Below are 13,247 nucleotides of genomic sequence, written 5' to 3'. Positions count from 1 at the left end.
CTTTTTTTTTTTTTTGAGACGGAGTCTCGCTCTGTCACCCAGGCTGGAGTGCAGTGGAGCGATCTTGGCTCACTGCAACCTCTGCCTCCCAGGTTCAAGCGCTTCTCCTGCCTCAGCCTCCTGAGTAGCTAGGACTACAGGCACATGCCACTGCACTCCACTAATGTTTGTATTTTTAGTAGAGACGGGGTTTCGCCATGTTGGCCAGGCTGGTCTTGAACTCCTGACCTCAGGTGATCCACCCGCCTCGGCCTCCCAAAGTGCTGGGATTACAGGTGTGAGCTACCGCGCCTGGCCCAGATCTTTTTTAAAAGTGTTGTAAGAGACTCCTGAGGAAGGCACACAGTTTATTTGTAAAGTAACTCTGTGAGAGCCACCGTGCCCTCTGTCCTTGCCTCTTGGGACTGACCAGGAGCTGTTCCTGTGTGTGAGAGTGGGAACCACCTCCTTGCAGCAGTGGCTTCCTTGTGCCCCATGTGCTGGTGTGGTTGCCATCACACAGACAGGAAGGGTGTTTGTGCGCTCTGATCAGTTGGAACCTCTGTCTCATGTGGCTGAATTCCCTTTTTCCTTTGCTCAATAAAAGCTACATCAGACTGATACAAAAAATAAAGATCAACACTGACTGTCCCTGGGTAGACAATTGAGGTAGTTTGGATAATTTAGTTCTTTCTTTATCCACTTTTATTGCTGATCCTCTAGTTTCAAAAATAAGTAAACTTAAAAATAAAACGAAAAAGGCCAGGTGTGGTGGCTCACGCCTGTAATCCCAGCACTGTGGGAAGCCAAAGTGGGCAGATCACTTGAGGTCAGAAGTTTGAGACCAGCCTGGCCAACATGGTGAAACCCTGTCTCTACTAAAAAATACACATATTATCTACGGCCATACCACCCTGAACGCACCTGATCTCCTCTGATCTCGGAAGCTAAGCAGGGTCGGGCCTGGTTAGTACTTGGACGGGAAAAATACACATATTAGGCTGGATATGGTGGCTCACGCCTGTAATCCCAGCACTTTGGGAGGCCAAGATGGGCAGATCAGAAGGTCAGGAGTTTGAGATCAGCCTAGCCAATATGGTGAAACCCCGTGTCTACTAAAAATACAGTAATTAGCCAGGCGGGTGGTGGGTGCCTGTAGTCCCAGCTACTCGGGAGGCTGAGGCAGGACAATCGCTTGAACCTGGGATGCAGAGATTGCAAGTGAGCCGAGATTGCACCACTGTACTCCAGGCTGGGCAACAGATTGAGACTCCGTCTCAAAAAAATAAGGCTGGGCGTGGTGGCTCACACCTGTAATCCCAGCACTTTTAGGAGACTAAGGTGGGCAGATCACACGAGATTGGGATTTTGAGACCAGTGTGACCAACATGGAGAAACCCCATCTCTACTGAAAATACAAAATTAGCCAGGTGTGGTGGCACATGCCTGTAATCCCAGGTACTTGGGAGGCTGAGGCAGGAGAATTGCTTGAACCCAGGAGGCAGAGGTTGCAGTGAGCTGAGATTGTGCCATTGCACTCCAGCCTGGTCAACAAGAGCTAAACTCTGCCTCAAAAAAAAAAAAAAAAAATTAACCAGGCATTGTGGCACGTCTATAATCCCAGCTTACTCAGGAGGCTGAGGCAGGAAGATCGCTTGAACCTAGGAGGCAGAGGTTGCAGTGAGCTGAGATGGCGCCACTGTACTGCAGCCTGGGTGACAGTGAGACTTCGACTCAAAAAAAAAAAAAAAACCAAAAAAAACAAAGAAACAGCAACAACCAAAGAACAACCAATTTAGTTATAGTTATTTGGATAGTTCAGGCCCAAACAGGTCATTTGGCTTGAATTATATGGTTTCCTTTTCCCAGTTTAATTATTCTACCCTGCCTGGGTATGGATCCTCTTAAAGTTGCTGGCACAGAAAGGCAAATGAGAGGTAAAATGACTCAATTCACTAGATAAATTCACCTTGGACTTTAACTCACTGTATTAGTCCGTTCTCACACTGTTAATAAAGACGTACCCTAGACTGAGTAATCTATAAAGGAAAGAAGTTTAATTGACTCACAGTTCCACAGGGCTGGGAAGGTCTCAGGAAACTTAAAATCATGGCGAAAGGGGAAGCAAACATGTGCTTCTTTACATGGCAGCAGAAAGGAGGAGGAGGAAGCCACTTATAAAATCATCAGATCTCGTGAGAACTGACTTCCTATCAGGAGAACAGGATAAGGGAAACCATCCCCATGAGTCATTTATCTCCACCTGGTCCCGCCCACACACGTGGCGATTATGGAAACCATAATTCAAGATGATATTTGGGTTGGAACACATCCAAACCATATCAATCACTTTTCACTTAAAACTATGTTTATAAAGACACCAAAGGGCACAAAAGTATTAATAATATATGTAACCCAAAGTAAGCTCTGAGTATTCACTTTTGCTTAAAGATTATGGTTTACATGTGTAAGCAATGCTGTAGAGATTATCAGACTAACAGAAGACGGAATCCCTATGCCAGTCTTCCTCATTCATTCCTTGGGCAAGTCCCTTAATCTACATATATCTAAATTCTCCAATTTTTTTAAAAAAGATGATACATATCTAAATATTATATTTACTTTTGTCCATTGATTTAAAATTCTGAAAACAGCCAGAAGCGGCGGCCATGGCTCCATGGGCTCCAGTAACCCGCCTCCCCAGCGCTGGTGGCACACCCACACCAGCCTGGAGGAGCAGAGGATACTGCAAAGCATACAGATGAAGAGACGCATAGACCAGGTATGGGAGAAGGAGTGCAGAGCTTCCATGCCATACCTAGGTGCTACCCTCCAGGAACTTTCATGTGTTCAGCCATCCAGAAGCTTCCTGAACCTGTCCTTTTGTGTTTTTATGGAGGTTTCATTATGGAGACACGATTGACTAAATGATTGGCCATTGGTGATCAACTTAACCTTCAGTCCCCTCCCGGGACTGATCCTGCCTTGGTCTTTCTGGTGACCAGCCTCATCCTGAAGCTGCCTAGGGGCTGCCAGCCCTCCGTCAATCGTTCACAGGCAAAAAGACATCACTGTGGAGATTCCAAGGATTTTAGTGTTCATTTCTGTGTCGGGCACAGTGCTAGTACTAGGTATTCACTGGTGATGAGGCAGATGGAGGTTACCAAACTTGGCCGGAGCCTCATGTAACAGACATGGACTTCACCGTAGCCTGGTCATGGCTTCTAGCTTTTTGGATCTGAGGCTCCAAAGGAGGAAATGAGCATTCAGGGATCTTGCTCCAGCTCAGTTATGGAAAGTGAACCCTCACAGGGTGTACACTTACCAAGGACAGGAAAGTTTCTCTCTTTGAAGGGCTTTAAATGTGTAACAAAGAAAAATGATGACTTTATCAGATAGCAGATGAAAAACATTGTGAACAATTACTCAGAGGCAGAAACCAAAGTTTGGGAAGCCACCTCCAGTGACCCATGGGGCCCGTCCAGCTCTCTGATGACCAAGATTGCGAACCTGACCTACAACATGGGGGCCTTCTCGGAGATCATGAGCATGGTGTGGAAGCGGCCCAATGACCATAGCAAGAACTGGCAGCCTGTGTACAAGGAGCTGCTGCTGCTGGACTACCTCATCAAGACAGCTCTGAGTGCGTGGCCCAGGAGTACCGTGAGAACATCTTTACCATCCAGACCCTGAAGGACTTCCAGCACATTGACCGAGATGGCAAGGACCAGGACATCAATGTGCATGAGAAGTCAAAGCAACTGGTGACCCTCCTCAAAGATGAGGAATGGCTGAAGGCTGAGAGGGCCCAGGCTCTCAAAACCAAAGAGCACATGGCCCAGGTTGCCACTGGCATGGGCAGCAACCAGATCACCTTTGGGCGAGGCTCCAGCCAGCCCAACCTCTCCACCAGCCACTTGGAGCAGGAGTATGGCAAGGCCGGGGGTCCCCAGGCTTTTACCATGGCTGTGAGTAATGGAAGTGCTTCTCACCCTTTGCCAGAGCAGCAGCAATGGGTTACAGGTGGGATGGGTGTCCCTGGGCTTAGGGAGCGGTGGCCCCCACAGAGCTTGAATCTGTCCTCAGTACTGAGCCTTTGGCAGCCCAGGCAAATTGTCCTTGGTCTGGGTTGAGTTTTGGTTATGAAGGGACTTTTAGCCCCTTGGCTGCTCTGGTTCAGGGGTCTCTAAGGCCCTTTGCTGCTCTGTGGGGTCTCATTCTGTACATCTGGGCAGAAGGTGGGGAGAGGCAGGTCTTGTCTGCTTCCTCCTCAGAGTGGGTCTGGCAGCAAGGGTTGTCCTGCTGCACATCCAATGGGGAGTTGACTCCGGTAGACAGGAGGAAACAAATGCTCTTTCTTGGTAATCTTGTTTTTTTGTTTGTTTGTTGTTTTGAGACAGAGTCTCGCCCTTTTGCCTAAGCTGGAGTGCAGTGGCACAATCTCGGCTCACTGCAAACTCTGCCTCACGGGTTCAAATGATTCTCCTGCCTCAGCCTCCTGAGTAGCTGGGATTACGGGCGCCCGATGCCACACCCAGCTATTCTTCATATTTTTAGTAGAGATGGAGTTTCACCATGTCAGCTAGGCTGGTCTTGAATTCCTGACCTCATGATCTGCCTGCCTCAGCCTCCCAAAGTGCTGGGATTACAGATGTGAGCCACCGCACCTGGCTGATAATCTTGTTTCTTTAATTTCAAATTAAATGTCTTTCCACTGACTGAAAAAAATAATAAATAAATAAAATACAATAAAAATTTGAAAACAGAAGCATACTTTCTAAAAAGGTCTAAGGTTCTAATATTCTTCTCCTGTTCTTCGAACTCTGTGGTAAGTTAAGAAAACTTGGCAGGGCGTGGTGGCTCACACCTGTAATCCTAGCACTTTGGGAGGCCAAGGCAGGTGGATCACCTGAGGTCTGCAGTTCGAGACCAGCCTGGCCAACGTGGTGAAACCTCGTTTCTACTAAAAATACAAACACTGGCTGGGTGTGGTGGCATGCACCTATAATCCCAGCCACTTGGGAGGCTGAGGCAGGAGAATTGCTTAACCCAGGAAGCAGAAGTTGCAGTGGAGATTGCACCATTGTACTCCAGCCTGGGCAACAAGGCAAAAACTCTGTCTCAAAAAAAGAGAAGACTTTTGCTTAATTCTTAGAACTCCAAGTAGACATCCTTGAATAATGATAGCTACCATTTACAGAGTGTTTACCTAAAGCCAAGCAACATCAAAGTGTTCTACATGTATTGATTCATTGAAACTTCACAACAGTTCTCAGAGGTAGATCTTATTATTCACAACCGAGGAAACAAAGGCACAAAATTAATTGACTTCCCTCGGAAATCCCATGTAGTAAGGGGCGGACATAGAATTTAAACAGTATGGCTTGACTCCCTACTGTTACTTTTTTTTTTTTTTTTTTTTTTTTGAGATAGGGTCTCACCCTGTCTTTCAGGCTGGAGTGCAGTGGCACAGTCTCAGCTCACTGCAGCCTCGACATTCTGAGCTCACACAATCCTCCCACCTCAGCCTTCCAAGTAGCTGTGAATACAGGCACACACCACCACCACAGCTATTATATTTTTTAGTAGAGACGGGGTTTCGCCATGTTGCCCAGGCTGATCTCAAGCTCAGAGGCTCAAGCAACCCATCCACCTCAGCCTTGCGGGAGTATTGGGATTACAAGTGTGAGCCATGGCACCTGGCCAACTCCATACTCTTATCCGTTATATACTATATCCCTTTTGTTGCCACAATGCTTCATAATGTCATAACTAGTATTTTGGCTGTATCCTCAATTAACACTTGTTAAGTGGGTCTGAATATAATTCTTAATATATATTTGAGAAATAATAGAGTTGGCATTTTCAGAGAAAGACTTTAAGTTACAAGGCTTAATTTGTGGCCATTAATACACATCAATAGTGATATATAATGAGAATGCTGTCTCTTTGGACATAGTTGAAGAGAGCTAGCCAGCTTTTGTGTGCCCTGATCATCTGCCCTTCTCTTGTCCAAAAATACACACCTTCTTTAGCACATTCCTTTATGTATGATTTTAAACTCCCTTTCCATTTTCCCCCTCTTCTATAAGGATCTTTTGGGGCTGGGTGCAGAGGCTTATGCCTATAATCCCAGCACTTTGGGAGACCGAGGTGGGCGGATCACGAGGTCAGGAGTTCAAGACAAACCTGACCAACATGGTGAAACCCCATCTCTACTAAAGATAGAAAAATTAGCCAGTCATGGTGGCGGGTGCCTGTAATCCCAGCTACTTAGGAGGCTGAGGCAGGAGAATCGCTTGAACCCAGGAGGTGGAGATTGCAGTGAGCCGAGATTGTGCCATTGCACTCCAGCTAGGGTGACAAGAGTGAAACTCTTTCTTGAAAAAAAAAAAAAAAAAAGGCTATTAATTATTAATTTGAAAAATAATACTCAACATTTCTGCTTTAGTTTGAGGAATCACTGGCACAAGACCTAAAACTACATTAACATAAAGTTTACTAGAATAAACCAGAATAAATATATAAAATGCATCCTAGACCCTTCATGCTTTTAAGCATTTGAGTGAGTGTCCTGACCAAACTCTCTTTGGACAATATTCTGCACCACAGAGCTACTAACTCTAGCCTTCCAAACTACACAGTAGGCTAGAATGTGAGGTTGGGAACATGATCTTTGTATTAGTTATTGCAGGAGTAAATGCAGACAACATCACAGACACCTACTAAATTCACCAACCTTTAATGAAATTTGATACTCTGAATTTGGCAGTCAGCAAGCAAGTTTGGGGCTTCAAAAAATTCAAGAAAATATTAACATTTCTACAATGCTCTGTTTGGTCCCATAAAATGTGAAAGAATTTTGAAAAATATAAGATAGCATTGAGACATAAAGTAGTGTTACTACCATCATCAGAATCTGTGTCTCCATTTTCAACATCAATGGATTGAAATCTGATTATACAATTCTCCTTTCATCCATCTAAGTATCCATCTGGAAAGGGAAAAAGACTTGCTTTTTCCACAGTTTCCTTGCATGCATCTTTGCACAATCTCAGCTGCTCTGCTGAAGGTTCTAACCACCACTTTCTGTGACACCTGCCAGTCCTCCCCCTCTCCTGCTGATCTGCATCCTCCTACTTCTCTCCTCCCTACCCGCCCCGCCCCCCAACGTATGCATTGCCTGGATCCTGTGACCCTCACACTCACCCCTCAGAGCAGTTCACCCATGAGTAATACCTTCTAGAGGCACTCTGCCCATCCACTGGATGTGATATACATAGGATATGATTTCCACCCTACTTCTGAAAGTCAGAGAGCACTTCCCAGAATGATTCTCTGAAAACTGATAGCAGGTTTTCTTCCAGAAAATTGCAGGACAGGTTGAACTCAATCTATTTTTTAAAAAAATACTCTTGAAGTTTCAATTTTTAAAAAGCTGAAAAGCTATATTTCTGGCTCTGTAAGTAATCCATATTTCCAAACTCTGTCCTTGAGTTCATGAGATATTTTACACTATTTATCCTTGGAAATATACATTAGAAATAGGAATGAGATCAGGCACAACTTTGCAATTAGTTAAGAGCAGTGAGTAACAGGGTTTCAAAAAAATACCTAGGTTTATGTCAAATTATATAAGCTAAAGTTTTTCAAATGTATTGTAGAATTACAATTTGTGGCCTAAGTTTTCATCAGATTCTGAGTTCCACATTGACTAAAGATCAAGAAGGAACATAAAATATAATATTCAAAATAGAATTAAAAGTTACATGCCAGGCGCGGTGGCTCACCCCTGTAATCCCAGCACTTCAGGAGGCTGAGGTGGGTGGATCACTTGAGGTCAGGAGTTCGAGACCAGCCTGGCCAATATGGTGAAACCCTGTCTCTAATAAAAATACAAAAATTAGCCAGGTGTGGTGGTGGGCACCTGTAGTCCCAGCTACTTGGAAGGCTGAGGTGGGAGAATCGCTTGAACCCAGGAGGCAAAGGTTGCAGTGAGCCGAGATTGTGCCACTACACTCCAGCCTGGGTGACAGAGTGAGACTCTGTCTCAAAAAAAAGTTACAATATTCCAGCAATGTGGTAGTCTAGTCTAAGCCTGTTTACTGGTGATAATCCAGAAGTCATTGAATACCAAAGCAAAGACCTAACCTAGATCTTAGATTGAGTTGAAACATGACTTCTCATGACTTCTAGCCTTTTTCTGGGTTTTACTTTCCATTGTGATATATAATGAGAATGCTGTGTCTTTGGACATAGTTGAAGAGAGCTAGTTAGCTTTTGTGTGCCTTTCTCTTACACACCTTTTTTTTTGAGGGGGGGGGATGGGGGTGACAGAGTCTCATTCTGTTGCTCAGGCTGGAATGCAGTGGTGCGATCTCGGCTCTCTGAAACCTCCGCCTCCTGGGTTCAAGCAATTCTCTGCCTCAGCCTCCCAAGTAGTTGGGATTACAGGCACCTGTCACTAGGCCCGGCTAATTTTTGTATTTCTAGTACAGATGAGGTTTTACTATCTTGGCCAGGCTGGTCTTGAACTCCTGACCTCGTGATCCACCCGCCTTGGCCTCTCAAGGTGCTAGGATTACAGGGATAAGCCACCATGCCCGGCCCAAAATGAACACCTTCTTTAGCACATGTCTTTATGTATGATTTTAAACTCCCTCTCCATTTTCCTCTCTTCTATTTATTTTTATTTGCCTGTGTTGCCCTAAAAATGCAAGGCTTAGAATTGAACATGCAGTTCCAGATGAGATCTGACCAGTATGAAGTACAATGCAACTGTTCTCTACCATCTTGACAGTGTACTTCTTCTATGTCATTTAACAAACAGGAAGTTAAAGAAAAAAAGTTTTACAGCTATTGGAATGTATGTAGCTGGCAATCCAAAAGTATTTCTGAATGTTAAATGAGAAGCCAGGCTGGGAACGGTGGCTCATGCCTGTAATCCCAGCACTTTAGGAGGCCAATGTGGGAGAATCACATGAGCCCAGGAATCAAGACCAGCCTGAGCAACATAGCAAGACCCCCTTCTCTACAAAAAAAATTAAAAATTAGCCAGGCATGGTGGCATGCACCTGTGGTTCCAGCTACTCAGGAGGCTGAAATGGGAGGAGTGCTTGAGCCCAGGAAGTCGAGGCTGCAGTGAGGTATAATCATACTACTGCACTCTAGCCTGGCCAACAGAATGAGACCAAAAGAAAGAATAAAGAAAAGACACCGGGTGCAGTGGCTCATGCATGTAATACCAGCACTTTGGGAGGCGGAGGCCAATCACGAAGTCAAGAGATCTAGACCATGCTGGCCAACATGGTGAAACCCCATCTCTACTAAAAATACAAAAATACGAGCTGGGTAAGGTGGCGGGTGCCTGTAGTCCTACCTACTCGGGAGGCTGAGGCAGGAGAATTGTTTCAACCCAGGAAGTGGAGGTTGCAGTGAGCCGAGATCATGCCACTACACTCCAGTCTGGCAACAGAGTGAGACTCTGTCTCAAAAACAAAAAAAAAAAAAGAGTAAAAAAATAAAAATAAAAAATCTAACCAAGCAAAACATGCTGGCTTTTCTATTTTATTTATTTATTTATTTATTTATTTATTGAGATAGAGTCTCATTCTGTCGCCCAGGTTAGAGTGCAGTGGCTCAATCTCGGCTCACTGCAACCTCTGCCTCCCAGGTTCAAGCGATTCTCCTGCCTCAGCCTCCCAAGTAGTTGGGACTACAGGCACTTGCTGCCACACGCGGTTAATGTTTGTATTTTTAGTAGAGACGGGGTTTCACCATATTGGCCAGGATGGTCTCAAACTCCTAACCTTGTGATGTGCCCGCCTCAGCCTCCCAAAGTGCTGGGATTACAGGTGTGAGCTACCATGCCTGGCCTGTTTTTGTTTTTAAGAAAACTTGCAGAACAAGGCCAGGCACTGTGGCTCGCACCTGGAATCCCAGTGCTTTGGAAAGCTGAGACAAGAGGATCACTTGAGGCCAGGAGTCCACCACCACGATGGGCAACATAGTGAGACCCTGTCTCTGCAAAAAAAAAAAAAAAAAAAAAAATTAAATTAACCAGTTGTGATGGCTTGCACCTATAGTCCTAGCTACTCAGGAGACTGAGATGGGAGGTTTCTTGGGCCCAGGAGCTCGGGGTTGCAATGAGCTATAATGTTCCATGATACCACAGCCTGGGTGATAGAATAAAACATTGTCTCTTAAACAAACAGGCTGGGCTTAGTGGCTTACACCTGTAATCCCAGCACTTTGGGAGGCCGAGGTGGGGAGATCACTTGAGGTCAGGAGTTCAAGACCAGCCTTGCCATCATTGTGAAACCGCTTCTCTACTAAAAATACAAAAATTCGCTGGACACGGTGGCACATGCCTGTAATCCCAGCTACTCGGTGTTGGAAATAAGAGCTCGGAGTCACAAAGAAAATGAACATTTAAATAAATAATTTCTCAGTAAAGCAAATTTGCTTCTGCGGAAGGGTGTTGCTTATTCTTTTGGTCACTGCAAGAGCACACAAAACAAAGGAGGGAATAGGTTTTTATCCCTAACACAGTCAGGCCCTACTACTGTGTACAGTCCCCATTGGCTGGGGTCGGACTGCACAACCTGAGCTGATCCTGATTGGCTACTTCAAAATGGAGCAAGGGTGGGAGCTACAGCAGTGGGAAGAGCAGTTTCAGAACTAAGGACGCCAAATAAGGAACAGATGTGGGTTACAGATTGGGAATGACTGGAAATTGTTTACCATAACTAGGGGCAAGGAGGCAAGGAAGTTAGGCTTTGAAAATAGAGGACGACGGATCTTTGAAGAGGAACTCACTGTTTCTAACAACTTCCCCCTTTTGATTTTCATAATTCTTCCTCTTCAAACATTTTAGCATGTCTTGACTCTGCTGTTCTGCTTGGTTTTCTGAAAGTAGGAGTTTATCTGAGTAAGGCGGGGGAGAATTAAAGGTTTTGGTGAGAGCTGTTTCTATAAGTCTCTGCCCTAATCCATGAATACAGGGCATGATGCAGCATCCAAGAATAAGTACACCTATAACAATTGCAAGAGGTAAGGCCTTATAATGCCTTTGTAATTGTTCCATTGGGGGCTGTGTTATTAGGGATGAAATAAGGACAGGACAGACTGGTTGGTAAGCTCTTGGAAGGGCTTAAGATCACTGCATCCCATTAGGTCTCCAAGGAATGCTAAGTTTTCTTCCTGTCATGAGGGACACGAGGTAAAACTGTCATCAGGAGACGGAGGCTGGATGGCCCTTGGGGGCTGACCCACAGGGTATCAGACTTCATGGAAGAGCAGAGAAAGAGAGATCAACAGAATTCGTTACCCCAGGCTGTGGGGTCTTGGAAGAGAGCTACCATACAGCTCATGCCCTGTTGGGTGGAAGACCATCCAAGTGGTCATTGGGTATGGAAGGGATAAAGGAGGTATAGGAGGGTTAAATTTTTTTTTTTTTTTTTTTTTTTTTTTTTTTTGAGACGGAGTCTAGCTCTGTCGCCCAGGCTGGAGTGCAGTGGCCGGATCTCAGCTCACTGCAAGCTCCGCCTCCCGGGTTCCCGTCATTCTCCTGCCTCAGCCTCCCGAGTAGCTGGGACTACAGGCGCCCGCCACCTTGCCTGGCTAGTTTTTTGTATTTTTTAGTAGAGACGGGGTTTCACCGTGTTAGCCAGGATGGTCTCGATCTCCTGACCTCGTAATCCGCCCGCCTCGGCCTCCCAAAGTGCTGGGATTACAGGCTTGAGCCACCGCGCCCGGCCTCCTGTGTATTTTCAATCAATGTTTTCACTACATTATTAAGTTGCACTTGAAAAGGGAATAGCTTCCACCCAGTAAGGTGATCTATTATCACTAATAAGTACTGTAGGCGACTGATTGTGGGCATTTCCGTGTAATCAACTTGGACACTTTGGAATGGTCTTAATCCTGGACTTCTTCCCCCAAGGGGTGCTTTTCTCAGGGTCTGCCTATTAGTCTTTTTGCATATTAGGCAACTATCTGTAACTTGTCTTGCCAGAGTATAAATTCCTATACATCCATAAACCCTGAGAACTGCATCACACATAGCTTGAGGTCCCGTTTTGATGCAGGTAAGACAAGACTTCTCTCATGAGGGGTTTGGATAACATTTCTTTGGTCTGGTAGCACCCAATTCCCTTCTGAATTTTCTTTGGCCCCTATTTTCATTAATTTCTCCCTTTCAGTGGAAGAGAAGATGGGGACTGGTTGGGGGAGGAAGACAAGGGATTAGGTGAAAAACGGGTGTTTCAGAGGAAATGGCAGCTTGTTTGGCTATTTGATCTGCAAGGTTATTCCCTCGACTTTCAAAAGAAAGACCTTTTTGGTGTCCTGGGATATGAACAACAGCTGTCTCTTCTGGCAGCTGGAGGTTATCTAATACTTGAGTGATTAATTCCTCGTGGACAAGGTCTTGGCCTTTGCTATTAGTGAGACCTCGTTCAGTCCAAATTTTCCACTGGTGTGAGCTACCCGCCTCCAAAGCATACTTGGAATCAGTATAAGTAGTCCCTTCCTGGTTTTGTAAGTGTTCCAGACCCCGATTTAATGCAAACAATTCACAAGTTTGGGTGGACCAATTATTAGCCGATCTTCCTGACTATATTTCTGCGAGAGCTTCCCCATCAACTACTGAATACCCATAATGTCTTTTTCCTTCAATTACCCAGGAAGAGCCATCTATAAATAAATGCTGTCCTGTTTTGAAAGGGGTCTCTCTTAAATTGGACCTGACTTTTGTGTGATAATCAATTAAATCTAAACACTGATGCTCAGGTCCTTTTAGATTTGGATTCCCTGTTAGAAAACCTGCTGGGTTAAGTGAATTACCAGTGGTTAGTGTTAAATCGTCTTTCTAATAGGATAGCTTCATACTCTAAAATCCTTGAGTCATTGAGCCACTTTCCCGCTTTCTGGTTTAAAATAGCTCTAACTTGATGGGGTGTGCTTACAACCAAAATTCCCCCAAAAATTAGCTTTCTGTTTCCTTCAGTTAACAAAGCAGTGGCTGCAATAGATTGAACACATTCAGGCCATCCACAAGTTACGAGGTCTAAAACCTTTGATAGAAAAGCTACAAGTTGCCGGTGGCCCCCATGTTCTTGGGTAAGTACCCCTAAAGCTACCCCCTTGTTTACATTAACGAAGAGGTGAAATGGCTTTTCTAGGAGTTCCTGCTTAGTTTTAGGCAAAAGTAAGGATACAATTCCTTCAACTCACTCAGGTCCTATCCTTCGTTTGCCCTTACTTAT

At 45.0% G+C, this 13,247-nt stretch overlaps 1 pseudogene; it reads left to right on the top strand.

Moving 5' to 3' along the window:
* Positions 1–1,924: 1,924 nt before the first annotated feature.
* On the top strand, positions 1,925–5,713 carry LOC140709054 (epsin-2-like; annotated as a pseudogene).
* The last annotated feature ends 7,534 nt before the right edge of the window (positions 5,714–13,247 follow it).

Source organism: Chlorocebus sabaeus, chromosome 18 (genome assembly GCF_047675955.1).
Source record: "Chlorocebus sabaeus isolate Y175 chromosome 18, mChlSab1.0.hap1, whole genome shotgun sequence".
In the NCBI taxonomy this organism is placed as follows: domain Eukaryota; kingdom Metazoa; phylum Chordata; class Mammalia; order Primates; family Cercopithecidae; genus Chlorocebus; species Chlorocebus sabaeus.
Note: the sequence above shows the minus strand (reverse complement) of the source record. Positions and strands in the feature narration are given on the sequence as shown.